This window comes from Pinus tabuliformis, chromosome 2_1 (genome assembly GCF_031772625.1).
Source record: "Pinus tabuliformis cultivar Carrire ecotype Pingquan chromosome 2_1, CPIR1, whole genome shotgun sequence".
NCBI lineage: Eukaryota > Viridiplantae > Streptophyta > Pinopsida > Pinales > Pinaceae > Pinus > Pinus tabuliformis.
In genome coordinates, this window is record NC_142299.1 from 108,974,140 (window position 1) to 108,990,754 (window position 16,615).

Genomic DNA, 16,615 nt, shown 5'->3' on the forward strand with positions numbered 1-16,615 from the left:
TGTAACGACTTCCTTATCATAGATTTCAGGAAGAAGTTGTTGAGGAGGAGGGACTGCAGCTACGCCAGAAAGCTCATCTTGGCTCTTGCTGTTTGGAGGCTTTAATGACTCCGGAGATCTGAGCCAGCAGAAGACGTCACTAATTTCCTGGCTGCCGTGTGGCGCATTCTTGAATTTTTCGGCTTCGTGCACAGCGTTTGCGAGCTTATGATAATTGGTGAAATCAGGAGGAGGAGGCATAGCCGCCATCATTTGTTGGGGTTTCAACGGCAATGATGTGGATGCCAGGAGCAATTGGCGACGATACATAGATCCTTGCGGGATTCGTTTCTCAGGAGTACAATGACAACGGATACAAGTAGCGTTTCTTTTCCATGACTGCATCCTATTCTTCTTGTTGCTGCCTCTGAAAGTGGGATTGGTGGAGGTTGGTAAGACTGGAGTCTGAATTTTTGTATTTGCGTTTGTGTTTGGAGGCCAAGCGATGAGGCCGGCTGATTTTGTGGAGGCCTTTAAGGAAGGAATCATGATGGCGATGCAAATTATGAAGTAATCAGTTAGGCAAAAGCCTTTTGATTATAAGAAAATAAGGGAGGAGTGCCGAAGGAAGAAGGCGTAGGTTGGGGGAGCAAAAACTTTCTGACGATAGGAAAGGAAGGAGGGCGGAGGGAGGTCGTGAGGTAATGAGGGACACCCCAAGCTTTCTTATAAGAAAGCGAGGACGAGAGGCGTGGGCTTCACGGTCACGCAGGAGAGCCATGTTTGACGTTTCTCGGTGGTGTGACAATTAGACGGCTGTAAACAATGTGACAATTTCTGTTCGTCCCGCCAGCTAATAAAGGCGCGTTTTAAATATAAATTGGTGAATTGCACACCCTTCGCCGAAGTCCACCTTTTCGCACGGTGGCGGTGGTATCGGAGGCCTCTGTTTTATTCTCGCTACGAGCCAGCGACGTGGTGAACGTAGAAAGAGATATTCCCTTCTTAGAGAGTGTGTGTGGAGGATTCAAAGGTGACCGGCCTAGCGGTTCTCTTTCAAAAGTTGTGAAATGAGATGGTGGCCATTTGTTTGCGTATCCAATCAGGCTGTGGCCATTTGTATCGACCAGAACCGGCTCATGAATTCATGGACCAAATTTAATTACGAAGAACTGTCTTCAGAGGCTTACACCTCTAACGTTTGTTCACATTTGCAGGATTTTCAATGTTTTACAACCAGCGAAGGCCCACGTAAACTTGGGTTCACTTTTTATTTATTGTCGCGATAGAGGTTGGGATAATTATTCATAGATGGAGCTTTTGACGAAGTTAGAGATATTAATTTTTAAAGAGAGAAATTTTACCTAAATGTTACTGGAAGTGAGCATCTTTGGTTATTAGTTATGGGAAATCACCGCTTTATACCATTGCAAGCAAAAATGTGAATTTTGGTTATTTATGTATTTTTAATAAATAAATAGATTTAATTATTATATATATATATATATATAATAAAAATGTATATTTAATTAAATATATATAAATTTAGGTGAGGTTGAAGAGTACGAAGAAGTGGTTTGCATTGAAGAGAAACTTTATAACAATTAACCCAATCATTTCAAGTATTATTTATATATCCATATTTTCTTGATAGGTCTTATTAACTTACAGTTTTTCTAATTCTCCAAAATTGAAGTAGAGTCTCCAAAATTAGGTCTTATTAACTTACAGTTTTTCTAATTCTCCAAAATTGAAGTAGAGTCTTCAAAATTATCCCTAGTTCTATTACTTTTAGATATTCTGAGAAGGTAGGGAGCTATTGCTACAATGATCTTTCCCTTAGATCTGTTAAACAATGTGTGGAAAAGTGTACATTATTTTCAAAGACTTAAAAGCAAATACATACTATTCATCTCAACAAGTAAGATAGAAGACTCACACCTAAAAACATTTGTTAATCGATGTGTGGAAAAGTGTACATGAATTACAAAGACTTAAAGCAAATACATACTATTTGTCTCAACAAGTAAGATGGAAGAGGTATACCTAAAAACCTAGTAGATTCGTGAAGTTTGTAGAACGTGTGAACAACTTTGGAGACTCTGCTTCAACCGGAAGATATTTCTCCTAGCTTCTTGATCCAATGCCATAGACACAAACATATCCAAACAAGATGATGTTTTTTTTCTTACCATGCACTAGCAATAATCAATACCACATACATATATAAAGACATGAAATGCGTGGGAGAGAACTTGCAAATATTTTCATTAATCAAAATAGCAAAAATACATTATACCTTGGTGTATAAATGAAGACCTCCTTGATCCTTGGCATGAAACTTCCCTCAAATTATTATAAGATAGGGCTCACCTCACATGAAAAGAAGTTTCAGTGGAAATGCACCAACATATTTCAGTTATCTTCTTTATTGATTTTGTTTTCCTTTTCACAGGGTCTTTATATATAGTTTTTTTTTCTAAATTGAGGAGGATGTACTTAGACACCTAGGGCTATGAGAAGTTATGTTTGATGGCATGTGAAATGGGTAGATACAACTGATGGATAGAATTAATGGCATGTGAACCAAGTAATTACAAGTCATGGACAAGTTTAGTGGTCAATTATGAGCTTTTCTTAACTCACTAAGAATCTTTTTCTTAATTATGATTTTTTTTCTCAATTATGAAATAAATTTGTATTTCATAATTATGAAATAATAACAAAATAATTATGAGAAATTACTCAAAATACTGGAGTCACAAATAGGGTTATAACACGTGCCCCATAATGCATGAGGTTAGAAGAGAAACTAATGGCTGAAATGCATTCTGAAAACATTTATCAGAATGTGAAGAAGGAGTTGATATCAAAATTTGAGATAGTGACTCTGTTGTAAGCTAGGCAGGAATAACACCAGTGGGTGCCTTAGTAAACCTTATTGGCAATAATCAAGCTTTGGTGCAAATCCAAGCTATTAGAGAACCACCGTAACCTCGACTAAGTGTATGTAACTATGCACATAATGCAGAGTAGGAGGAAGACCCTTTCTCTTATCCTCGGCCTCTTAGTCTTATCCATGATATTGGATGAGTTATTAGGCAGCATGATGGTCGACTTGAAAGCTTGGTTTCTAACCATATGACCATAACGCTAGACCAAGAGCTATAGTTCACATGATCAGCGACTAGGAATTAGCGAGAGACATCAACGACCAATGAGAAAACCGAGATGACGTAAGCCCAAAGGTTACGTCCTGGAAGCTTGGAAATGTCCATGTAAGGGAGAGACAAAGCTCACTGGCTAGCGTGAACAAGTTGGTAAGGTGGATAAGGTCGGGGTGAGTTGGAGTCCTTGTATTGGCCAGTGTAAGGGAGCCCAATAACCATGTGGAAGGTTTATCGCAAAAAAAAGGGTTGAAGATGGGCTTGCTCGACAGAGAAACATGCACGACAAATGACGGTAATATCTTTGTCTCGGAGTTCGTCTCCTGAAGGTGGCAATGTGTAGCACTCAAGGGAGAGTCAGGCTAACTTGGCCCCAGGCTCCCATTATAGAATTAGGGCCGTTAAAGTAGTGAAGTAAGGGGTGAGTCAATGGACTAATCAGGAGAATTGATGGCGCGGGGATATGGACTCGCCAGGACACATAAACCCAAAGGTTATTCCCTAGAAGTATAAAATGGAGTGTATACTGAAAGGAGGAGGATGTTGTGAGCCTGAGCTATGGTGTCATACACATGACCCTGATTATTTATTCATTGGAACAAGGGTGGATCCACCTTACAGGTCAGCCTGGAAGACTGACCTCGAAACACTCTCAGGTACATAAGAGAGGAGAGCTAGGTAACAAAGCCGGAATAAAAAAATTATTTTCGTGAACCAACAACATGTCAATTGAAATATATATTTTTGTGAACCAACAACATGTCAATTGAAATATATATATCTATATATATAGTCGGTGCAAACATTTGGGGATTCCAAACCATGAACGGGTCGACAACTAATATGACCCTGTCAGGTAATGGTGAGACATTGATTGGATTGTCGCATGGTTGCCACGTGGCCAAGGGATGATGAGGCAACCAAAAATATTGAAAAGCTATAACTCTTCTATTGATCAGATTTGGGAAAATTTGTATATCACCATAATCATCTTGATGAGATGAACACAACAATGATGTTTGTTGAGGCTTTAAGCTAATTAAAAAAAATGAAATTTTTAGACCCCATTTCTATAAAAGCACACTGGATATTAGGTCAAACATAGTAATCACCTCCTTTTAAGTGGTATTTCAAAAAAGATTTGGAAAAAGTGTGTTACATAATCAACAAAGGAAAATTTGTTTTGCAAAATTTCAAATTACAAAAACAATTTGCAAACATCTTCACCAAACCATTGGCGAGAGAAAGTTTTGTTGACCTACAAAACACTTTAAACACTTTAAGCATTGTGAATATGAATAGCTTTCAACTATTTAATACTTAATTTAATGTGTTGACTGTGAGCAAGTCATATGATGTATGCATTGAATATGTTACGTTGATGTCATGACATATAGTTTTAATTTGTTTTTGGTAGCCTATATGTTCACGTCTCTGGAGCTAAGATAGGTGAGCTTGTGAAAACAATCTCTTTAATCGGTTAAAACAGAGAGTAATAAACCTCTATAAAAAAATTATAGTTTCACTGTGGTGAATGTAGTTGAGATCTATAGTTTTAGTTTGTGAATGAATTTTGCTTTCATAAAATCATAATCCAAAGTATTTTTGGTTGCAATCATTTTGGAATGTTTAGATTTAATTATTACTTAGCATTACTATGTTTTAAACTGTATTGTTTTATGAGTTTTAAACTATCTTATTTGGCTATGGTACATGGGCAGTATATGTCTTAGGTTCATCTTAGGGTTCCTATATATTAGGATAGTGTATTAATGAAGCAATAATTCCAGAAATATTATATTAGGTTCATCTCAGGGTTCCTATATACTACCATAGTATATTAATGAAGCCATAATTCCAGAAATATTATATTTACTGTCGAGGGAAAATTTTAAATTTTATTTGATCCCATGGTATTGTCTTTTATTGCATCCTCTGCCTTTACTGTCACCTTCATCTCAGAGACATTGCAGTCTAGGAGCATGGCGATTACGGATTTTAACACGTAAACTGCAGCGACGTTGTTGGAATTCAAAAATGACACCAACGGTTCTCATTGCTCAGTCTGGTTGTGTAGATGCTTCTCATATCAAATCGGAACATGTGTACAAATCAGGTAATCAACCACCTTCGGTGTAGTTAACCTTTTCCTATGGTGGCGTTAGAGCGAGTCAAGTCCAGATGTGAGCACACCCCTCGTACCCACTACGTTACGTTTCGATGTTGACTGGGAGTATTTTGACAGATAAACATATACTCTCTGTCTGCAGCGCCTATACTATTTAGTGGGTGGTTCACTATATTTGTGGGATGTGGTTTTCATCAAATTACAAGGTTTTTGGGTCTTCATTTATGAAACGTTGGATTCTAGAAATATAGCGATTACAGGTAATAACACTTAAAAACTGTAATAACTGCGTTCATACTGTGCTGGAATTCAAAGACGACACTACCGATTCTCGTTTGTCAGTCTCGATTGTGTAGATTCTTCTCAAATTGAATCAGAATATATGTTCGAAGCTGCACCGCTAAATGCGGGATCCAGCTTGCGCTTGATAAAGAGTTGTTTTCACATGCTGCTTTATTAGAATTCACTTCGTTTACATTTCCAAGCTTTTCAATGTTGATAACCAGCGGATACCAACCTACGCGTGGTTCTATATGCATCTTTCTATTTATATACCGTTGATCGTTTCTGCAGATTTGAAATGCGATCCTTCATCGCACAATAGTCACCGCGGCGTTTTAGTTAAAGACTAGGACAGGCGATCAATTTCAATTAAATGAATATAACTTTAAATTTTAGTGCACACAACAAAACTCGCAGTATCAATTTCGAGTAAATAGAAATAAATGGTGTAAATATTTATTTTAAAAAATGTGTAATTTTAGCTTATTAAATCGAAAACCATTTGTGAAACCGTATATGATCACAATATAAACTCTAAGATAATAGTTATAATTGGTTTTTTCAAATTTTAAAGAAATTGAATTAAATGATAATTTAAATATAAATAAAAAGATAAATACAAATCTGGGATTTTTTCTTTGCCAAAAGAAATCATGGAATAAAATGAAATAAATTTATTTTAAAAAAAAACTCAAAAACCATTTCTGAAAATGCACATGATCAAAATATTTTAAATTAATAGTTCTAATTGTTCTTTTTAAAATTTAAAGAAATTAAATTAAATGATAATTTAAACGTAAATAGGCGACAAAGATAAAACATAAAATATAATTCAATCCGAAAAATGTATATGATCAAAATATTTTAAATTAATAATTTTAATTGTTCTTTCTATAATTTAAAGAAATTAAGTGATAATTTGAAGTAAATAGGAGACAAAGATAAATCATAAAATATAATTGATTAAACTTATTTTAAATAAGAACAATTTTTTATTTTTTTGGAAATCTACGAGGTCAATGAGTGGGTCCATTGTATTTTTACAAATCACTAATTTAAATCATAGTTGAAAATAATTAATATTATTTTGTATTAATGGAGAAATGATTACACAAGTTGTAACGTATCTCTTTAGTTTAGGATTTGTTCCTAGAGTTTAGGAGTTTGGTTGCAACTTCCTGATCTCTAGTAAAGTACTTAATGATGTAATTGCTCATTTGATGTAAGTAGAGTGTACAGAGAGAGTTCTCTTTGTTTGAGTGCAGTCTCCAGGTGCAGTACTCACCTGTGAGTTGTAACTCCTTCTTTCTCAATTCAAGTCTAATTTTTATCTTTGTATGAGAGCACAGAGTAGAGATAGCCTTAATTTTTTTTTTAGGATGCATCATTGATTACAGAACTATACTGGCGGTGGAGTATATAGAAGCATTCGCAGAATCAGGGGGACTGCAGTAACCCCTGAAGACAGGTCTTAGATGATTGATCATCTCTGAGCAGAAAATAGAGTTGGCGTGGTTTTATCGCGAATAGTCGCGCAATTTGGTGCGGTTTTGAGAGATATAGAAAGTGCTATTGGCGTGAAAAATCAAGCCTTAGTCGTGCCAATTTCGTAAGACGCATCGATTTTGTTTTCGGCGCAGTATTTCACCGTCGAGAAGCGCCAGCCTCTTTTTCTGTGGAAAATCTCCAATTTTTAGCAGATCGGAGTTGCCCGGTGGTGGCGCATTGAAGTTCCTGATCTACTCGGTGGCAGCAGATCGGATTTGCCCAGTGGTGGCGCATTGGAGTTCTTGATTTGTTCGGTGGCAGCAGATTGGATTTGCCCGGTGGTGGCGCATTTGAGTTCCTGATCTGCTCGGTGGCAGTAGATTGAATTTGCCTGGTGGTGGCTCATTGGAGTTCCTGATCTGTTTGGTGGCAGCAAATCAGATTTGCTCGGTGGTGGCGCATTGGAGTTCCTGATCTGTTCGGTGGCAGCAGATCAGATTTTCCCGGTGGTGGCGCATTGGAGTTCCTGATCTATTCGATGGCAGCACATCGGATTTGCCTGGTGGTGGCGCATTTGAGTTCCTGATCTGTTTGGTGGCAGCAGATCGGACTTGCCCGGTGGTGGCTCATTGAAGACTTATTCATCAGAGGATTAGAAATTTTATCAGTCCAATATGAATAACAGCGATGAGTACTTTCTTAAGCCAGAAAAGACGTGGTCTATTATCAGGCCAGTAGATTATTTACTCACGGAGCAGCGGCTGCTGTTTATTTTGATAGGAATCACCATCACATGGACTTTCTTTATCCTTCAGCCTATTTTTTTGGCTTCTAATGTCAATGAAAATGGAAGGTTTGTGCCTGACAAACCTCATCGGGTTGTTTATGAGACTCCTGTTTCTCGGTTTGCTTAGTATCATTCGGGTTCGATGGTAAATTCGGGGGCTAAAGTGCCCCTAGGTTTGAAGAGAAAGTCCCTGCGAGTTGTCGTGACGGGTGGAGCTGGCTTTGTTGGTAGTCATCTACTTGACAGGCTCATGGCAAGAGGCGACAGTGTTATTGTTGTCGACAATTTCTTCACAGGAAGGAAGGAGAATGTTTTGCATCATTTTGGCAATCCGAGGTTTGAATGGATAAGGCATGATGTTGTGGAACCCTTATTGTTGGAGGTTGATCAGATCTATTATTTGGCTTGCCCTACTTCCCCTGTTCATTACAAACACAATCCTGTGAAGGCTATCAAAGCTAATGACGTGGGAATCTTGAACATATCCAGACTTGCCAAGCGTGTTGTGGCACGTTTTCTGCTTACAAGCACTAGTGAGGTTTATGGAGATCCTCTTGAACATCCTCAAACTGAAGCTTACTGGGGCTATGTTAATCCCATCGGAGTCCACAGTTGCTATGATGTGGGTAAGAGAATAGCCGAAACTCTGACTATGGGAGCAAATGTTGAGGTTCGGATTGCTCGAATTTTCAATACATATGGTCCGCGAATGTGCCTTGATGATGGTCAGGTTGCAAGTAATTTTGTTGCTCAGGCTTTGCGTAAGGAGCCTTTGACAGTCTATGGAAATGGGGAACAGACACGGAGCTTCCAGTTCGTTTCTGATCTGGTTGAAGGCCTTATGCGACTTATGGAGGGTGAACATGTTGGTCCTTTCAATCTTGGGAATCCTGGGGAATTTACAATGTTAGAACTAGAATAGGTTGAAGAAGGAAAGGATGACTCTAACAGTGATTGGGACATTCCATTGCTAATGGAAGAAAACAGTAAGGAAGATGAAGAGCAAGAGCAGAAACAAGAAGAAGTAACAGGAAATGTAATCAATAATGCAAGCCCAGAAAAGGCTGAAATAGATAGATTTGAGGTAAGTCCCCTACCAAGGAGATCAAGTAGGAATACTCGATTACCTTCTAAATTGAAATACTATGCATTAATGTCAAAGTTTTTAAACATTGTAGAACCTGCAAATTATGAGGAAGCAAGTAAATCTGATGCATGGACGGCTGCAATGTATGAGGAAGTAGAATCAATAAACAGAAACCATACTTGGGATTTGGTTGAATTGCTTGAAGGTAAAACCTCCATAGGATGAAAATGGCTGTATAAACCAAAACTAATTGTGGATGGGAGTATAGAGCAAAGGGTTACTCACAGCAAGAGGGAATAGATTTTGATGACACCTTTGCTCCTGTAGCCAAATTAAACACCATTAGAATGTTAATTTCCTTAGCAACAAAATAGAAATGGTAGCTACACCAACTAGATGTTAAGTCTGCATTTCTGAATGGTGACTTGAAGGAAGAAATTTATTTAGTACAGCCTGAAGGTTTTGTGAAAAAGGGGCAGGAACATCTTGTGTGTAAATTGAAAAAGGCACTTTATGGTTTAAAACAGGAACCCAGGTTGTGGTATGAGAAAATTGACTCATTTTTTGTACAGCATGGCTTTCATAAGAGCTTGAATGATCCAAATCTGTATACCAAGTTTAATAAACAGAGGCAAATTATTTTGATTTCTTTGTATGTAGATGATATGATCATAACAGGGAATGCTAACAATCTGATCAAAGAAATCAGATGTCACAAGTGTATGAGATGGAAAGACCTCAGAAACCTTCATTATTGCTTGGGATTGGAGGTATGGAAAGACACTAGACAAACCTTTCTTACTCAAGGGAAGTATGCCAGAAGCTTGCTGGAAAGGCTCAGAATAGAGCAGTGCAGATCATCAACAACACCATTACAGCAGAACTTAAAGTTGAGCAGTGATGATGGTACTAAAGAGGCGGATGCAACCATGTATAGACAGCTAGTTGGAAGTTTGATATATCTGACTACAACTAGACTAGATTTGACATATTCTGTTAGTGTGTTGAGCCAGTTCATGTCAAAACCACTCGAAAGTCACTGGGTCGTGACAAAAAGTGTGTTGAGGTATATTAGTGGTCCTAGTAATTATGGCATTTTGTACACTGACACTTCTGATGTTATTCTAGCAGGTTTTTCAGAATCCGATTGGGCAGGTAACTTGGATGATCGAAGATCTATCACAGGTTACACATTTAGCATTGGATCCGGGGTCATAGAATGGAGCAGCAAAAAGCAGAGCACTGTAGCTTTGTTTCATCGAGAGAAACTACAGTCAAAAGAGATATGTGTTGAATATTGTAAAGCTTGTGATAACATGGCTGATATTTTTACTAAGCCTCTTGGGCATGTAAAGTTTGAATTGTTTAGAGGGATGCTAGGAGTTCAGGATAATCCTTTCTCCATTAAGGGGGGAGTTGAAAATAATTAATATTATTTTGTATTAATGGAGAAATGGTTACATAAGTTGTAACGTATCTCCTTAGTTTAGGATTTGTTCCTAGAGTTTAGGAGTTTGGTTGCAACTTCCTGATCTCTAGTAAAGTACTTAATGATGTAATTGCTCATTTGATGTAAGTAGAGTGTATGGAGAGAGTTCTCTTTGTTTGAGTGCAGTCTCCAGGTGTAGTACTCACCTGTGAGCTGTAACTCCTTCTTTTTCAATTCAAGTCTGATTTTTATCTATCATTATAATATTTTGGTATTTTTTTGGAAGTGTTTTGGATAAGAGTGTTCTAATTTTAAATTTAGTTTATATAATTTATTGTTATTAATTTGGATTATAAGATTTAATTAGAAAATTATTAATTTATTATAAACCTTAAATATTTATTTATGATGTTCTTAAAATTATTAAATATATATATATATATATAACAATAATTATTAATTTTGGAGTTTTATTTCACTTTATTATGAATATTATAGGTTTTGTTACAATATCATGGTTCAATACTATGGTTTATTAATACTAGATGTTCCAAAAATTATAACTCATTTTATAGGACACTTATTTATAAGATTTTTTTAAATTTATAAATTTAATTGAAAAGACAAAAAAATGCATAACTATTTTGGAAATAAAGAATATTGGCATTTGATTTGTGTATACTACTAAGAATATTCTAGAATATTTTATGAAGTTTAAATCTTGGTCATTCACTTCATTATTGTTAATACTTAAATTAAAGTTTTGGAAGTCCAATTCAAATAAGACATGTTTATTAGCATAAAGAGTAGTGCAACCATATAAATTAAATAGTTGGTAAATCCATAATAAGGATCAAAACAGTTACTTCATCATACATTTGCTAGACATGGGAATAACTACTTTCAAAAACAAATCTTAGACTTTGATTTGTGTCTACTATTAAGAATATTCTAAAATATTCTACCATCCACCTAACATGTATTGATAATTAAATTAAAATTCTAGAAACCCTTTCTGAAAATAGACATGCCTATGTTCCAGTGGTCTAAATGTAGTCTCAAATAAATGCAGAGTATGAGGGAGTTATAGTGTCTACTATACCTTTAAATGTTGATTGAATTAATAATAAAAACTTAAAATTAATAAAATTCAATTTGTTATATTATAATTTTGTTTTTATTATTTTAATATACATATCACATTAAAATATATTACATATAAATAGTAATTACAAATCAAGATTGAATTTACCATATAAATTAAAATAATGATTTTTGAACCATAGTTAAATTTAATTAATAAGCAAATATAAACTTAATACTTACAATATAACATGATTTTGGATTCACCCCACTTTACCATAAATATATTAATTTGTAAATAGGCTTTGTTACAATATCATGAACCACATAACTTGTAAATAGGCTTTGTAGCAACCTTCATAGTCACACAACAACGCAACACATTTTATGTTTCTTCATGGTGTATTCAATGGCTGCAAAGAATGTGACATCAATGGCAACCCGAGGTACCTAAACGTGGGTTTTATATAAATTCTTCAATTAAACATTCCCATGGTGGTGTTGGAGCGAGTCAAAGTCAAAATTTGAGCACAATACTTGCCTTTGTTTTCTAACCACTGCGAGTCGGCCACGTCGTGAACTGTTTTGATAGTGAGATATTTTTGTGCGCAACGGGTATACCATTTGATGCGGGTGGTTTGGTGTTCACATGGTCACAATACTTGTGGGTTTTTGGGTCCCACTTCATCTCAGTGATATTACGGTCTAGGAGCACGTCCATTATCGATTTTAACACGTAAACTGCAGTGACATCGTTTTTTCTTATACCAGTGTTACTGGAATTGAAAAATGACACTAGCGGTTCTCATTGCTCAGTCTCGCTGTGTAGATGCTTCTCATATCAAATCAAAATAAAAAATTGTGTACAAATGAGTTAAACTTCCACCTTCGTTGTAGTTCACGTTTTCCCATGGTGCGTTGGAGCCAATCAAGTCTAGATGTGAGTTGATATGTAGAAATGATATGTCCAAATAGAGTTGATGAGTTGTGTTCTCATAGTTAGTGTTTGAGTTTATTTGTCATGAGTTGTGTCTTCATAGTTTGTGTTGTGAGTTGGTCATCCTAATTATTTGGATCTACATTGTCCTAGAAGCTGCTTATGTGTGCCTATATAATGTATTGGTTGTCCAAGCTGTTTGTTTATATCTAGTGAGACTTAAGATCTCAGAGAAATAGGGTTCAGATCCGTGAAGGTTGTGAGATCTTATTGTTACTGTGTTGCTCCCAAGTTTTTATGTTTTGGTTGAGAAAAATTGCTGAAGTGTTCCCTGTCTGCAGTGTTCTATATAATCAAACTTCAGTTCTGGTTGGCTATCTGTAACCGTTGTGTGCAATCTGAATCTGTAGGTGGGATGTATTCTCACGCCTTGTCATAGGTTCCCTATAATAGTTCGGTTCTAGGTAGTGATGTGCAGATCAACTGTAGACACATTTGGGAACTCTTCGGTCAATCAAAACGGAAAAAATGGAAAGTGGAATAATAAAGTGAAGCATGCCGTAAGTAATTGTTGTTTTGTGAAAATCTAGTGTTTCCCAGTTGAAGAGTTCACTTTTCATCTTGAACCAATTCATTATTTTTTAAGTCATGTTCGTGTAAAAAGTTTTCATAAGGAAATTTTGTTTGTAAATGTTAAGTTTTTTAATGGAGAAATAAGGGATTAAACCTTTTTTTTATGGTGAAAATGAATTTACTAAGGAGTTAAATATTTTCTTTTGGGTGAAAGTTAAAAATTGTGTGTATTTGATTAAAAAGGAAATTAAAATTATGTGGTAAAAAATGGAGAAATAAGAAGCAATTTTGGCTTTGTTTTTTTATTGGAAGCAAGATTAAGTCTTGTTTTTTTAGATCCCATGCATTTGATTTTGGATCTGGTGAATTTGGGTGTAGATCAGGTGAGTTTGGGTGTAGATCGGGTGATTTTTTTTGTCATTATGTCAAATTTGTTGGCTGAAACTTATTTGAATGAGTCCACAAGGCTTAATGGAGGAAATTATGCAAATTGGAAATTCAAGGTATTAACAGTTTTAGAGGGAAATAATTTGTGGCGCATAGTGAGTGGGATGGAGCCCAAACCCACTGGTGTTGCATCTATTCAAGATTGGGAAAAAAGAGAAACAAAAGCAAAGACATTGCTACGAATGTCAGTTAAGGACAACATCATTCCTCATATTAGGGATTGTAAAAAATCTAAAGAAACATGGGATGTTCTCAAAAACTTGTATGAAACATCTAATACTAACCAAATTTTGTTCTTGAAGACCAAGCTTTTGTTAATTAAAATCGAGGCCAATGAAAGTATAAGAAATTTTATTTTCTGTGTCAAAGAGCTAAGTGATAAGTTCGGAGGCATTGGTGAAAAGGTGTCCAATACTAACTTCGTCACCATCACATTAAATGGCTTACTGCAATATTATCAAATTTTTGTTTCAAGTCTTTTAGCTAGAGAGAAGCCTCTGATTTTTGATGAACTTACAAGTATTCTTCTACAACAGGAAGAGAGGATGAAGAACTTCAATTTGGGCTCAAACAATTCAGGTTTGGCATTGGTAGCCAAGGGTAAGCAACCATACAAAGGCAAGCTATGGAACAAAAGCGAAGGAGGAAAGTTTTGAGCAAAGCACAAAGGTATGGCACAATCTAAATTTCTAGTTCATGATAAGAGAAATGATGATTGTTATTATTGTGGCAAACCTGGACATCATGCTAAAGATTGCTATAAAAGGAAATATAATGAGTCTAAATAGATAAACAGAAGGCATAATGGGAATTTTGTGGACAAATACACCTCAATCAATGATGGATTTAAAAATCTCAAACTGGTTGTTTCTGATGCTGCATTGTCTGTTGAGACTAATGAAGTGAATGCTTGGTTCATTGATTATGGTGCATCAATCCATATGTCTTGTAACGAGAATTGGTTTGATGAATATCATGAGAACATTAATGGAACATGTGTTTATCTAGGAGACAATAGATCCCTTTAATTTCAAAGGTATGGAATAATAGGTGTGATGTTGTGTAATGGAAAAGAGAGACAGATCCATGATGTGATGTATGTTCCTGGTATAAAAAAAAATTTAATTTATGTTTCTACTATTGTTGATCAAGATCTAAAGGTGGAATTTTTCAAATCACAATGTGTTGTTAAAGATATTCAGGATCGCTACAAGGTTATTTCCATAGGTACCGGAGTTGGAGGCTTGTATAAGATGAATGTGACCAGGACAGGGCATCAAGCATTGGCATCTACAACAATGTCAACATAAAAGTTATGGCATCAAAGGTATGGTCATTTAAATCACAATGATTTAATATTACTTCAAAGAAAAGCAATGGTTGAAGGTCTTCCTGTTATGAAGAATAATCATGTTGAATGTGAAGCATGTGCACTTGGAAAGCAACATACAGAGAAATTTCTTATACATGAAGAAAAGAAGCAAAGAGAAATACTTGAATTAATTCATACTGATGTATGTGGACCTATGCAAACTAGATCTCTTAGAGGAGCATTGCACTTTCTTATTTTTGTTGATGATATATCTAGTTACACTTGGGTCTATTTCATAAGAAAGAAAAGTGATGTTTTTGAGTACTTTAAGGAATTTAAAAACATGGTGGAAAAAAAACTGGGAAATACATCAAAATTCTCAGATCTGATTAGGGGGGAGAATACAAATCAAGATTTTTTAATCAATATTGCAAAAGTCATGGGATTCTACAACAATTTACAGTGCCTGATACACCTCATCAAAATGGAGTCGCTGAGAGGAAAAATAGAACACTAGTGGAATGTGCACGAAGTATGCTTCAAGGTAAAAATATCTCTAATGGTTTTTGGGCTGAAGCCATTAATACTGCTGTTTATTTGAAAAATAGGAGTCCAACCAAAATTTTAGATCTAAAAACACCTTTTGAAGCATTTTATCGATATAAACCAAAAGTGAATCATTTAAGAGTTTTTTGATGCAAGGCATTTGCACATATTCCAAAAGATGAAAGAAGAAAACTTGATGCAAAAATCAATTAAGTGCACATTCATTAGTTATTGTGATGATCAAAAGGCATACAAGTTGTTTGATCCTACTTCACATAGATTGCTTGCAAGTAGGGATGTGGTGTTTCATGAAAATGTAGATGAAGGTGATAAAATGAATAACACATGTGTATGGCATGATATTGATTATTATGTCAAAATAGAAGCATGTTGTAAACAGTAACATGTACAGGTTCAAGAGCAGGAAGCATCCAACAGTCATCACACTCCAAGAAGAGAACAAGAGACTCCACAAAGCAGGAAGAAGGATGAAAGTAGTAAAACCCTAAGGAGGTCATCACGTCAAATTCATCCACCTATAAGATATAAATATTATGCATTAATGTCTCATGCAATGAATGTTGTAGAACCCTCAAGTTATCAAGAAGCTAAAGAATATAAAGAATGGAGAGATGCAATGAATGAGGAATACAACTCTATAATGAAGAATGACACATGGGAATTAACACAATTGCCCAAAGATAAAGTTTCCATAGGATGCAAATGGTTGTTCAAACCAAAGTTTAATGTTGATGGTAGTATTGATAAGTATAAAGCTAGATTGGTTGCAAAAGGCTATTCAAAAAAATAAGGCATTAATTATGAGTATAATTTTGCGCATGTAGCTAAAATGAATACAATTAGAATCATGATTGCATTAGCTACAAAACAAAATTGGAAAATGCATCAGTTAGATGTCAAATCTGCTTTCTTGAATGGTGAATTAAAAGAAGACATTTATTTGGTTCAACATGAAGGGTTTGTAAAGCAAGGAGAGGATCATCTTGTTTGCATGTTAAACAAAGATTTGTATGGTTTGAAACAAGCACCAAGATCTTGGTATGTGAAAATTGATTCATTCTTTCATGGAAAAGGTTTTGTGAGAAGCAAAAGTGATCCTAACTTGTACATCAAGAGAGATGAAGATGGGAATGTTGCCTTGATATCTTTGTACATTGATGATCTTATCATAACAAGCAGTGCACTTAGGTTGATTGAAGAAATTAAAATTCAGTTGTCACAGGTATTTGAAATGAAGGACCTTGGTGAATTGCATTATTGTTTGGGTCTTGAAATTTGGAAGGAATCTGGTAAGACAATCATCACACAAAGCAAGTATGCAAAGACAATCATTGAAAGATTTCATATGT

General features: G+C 35.6%; 1 pseudogene; it reads left to right on the plus strand.

The window, feature by feature from the left end:
• Positions 1 to 683: 683 nt before the first annotated feature.
• The window catches only part of LOC149199025 (UDP-glucuronic acid decarboxylase 2-like), a 34,305-nt pseudogene continuing 18,373 nt past the window's right edge, over positions 684 to 16,615 (plus strand).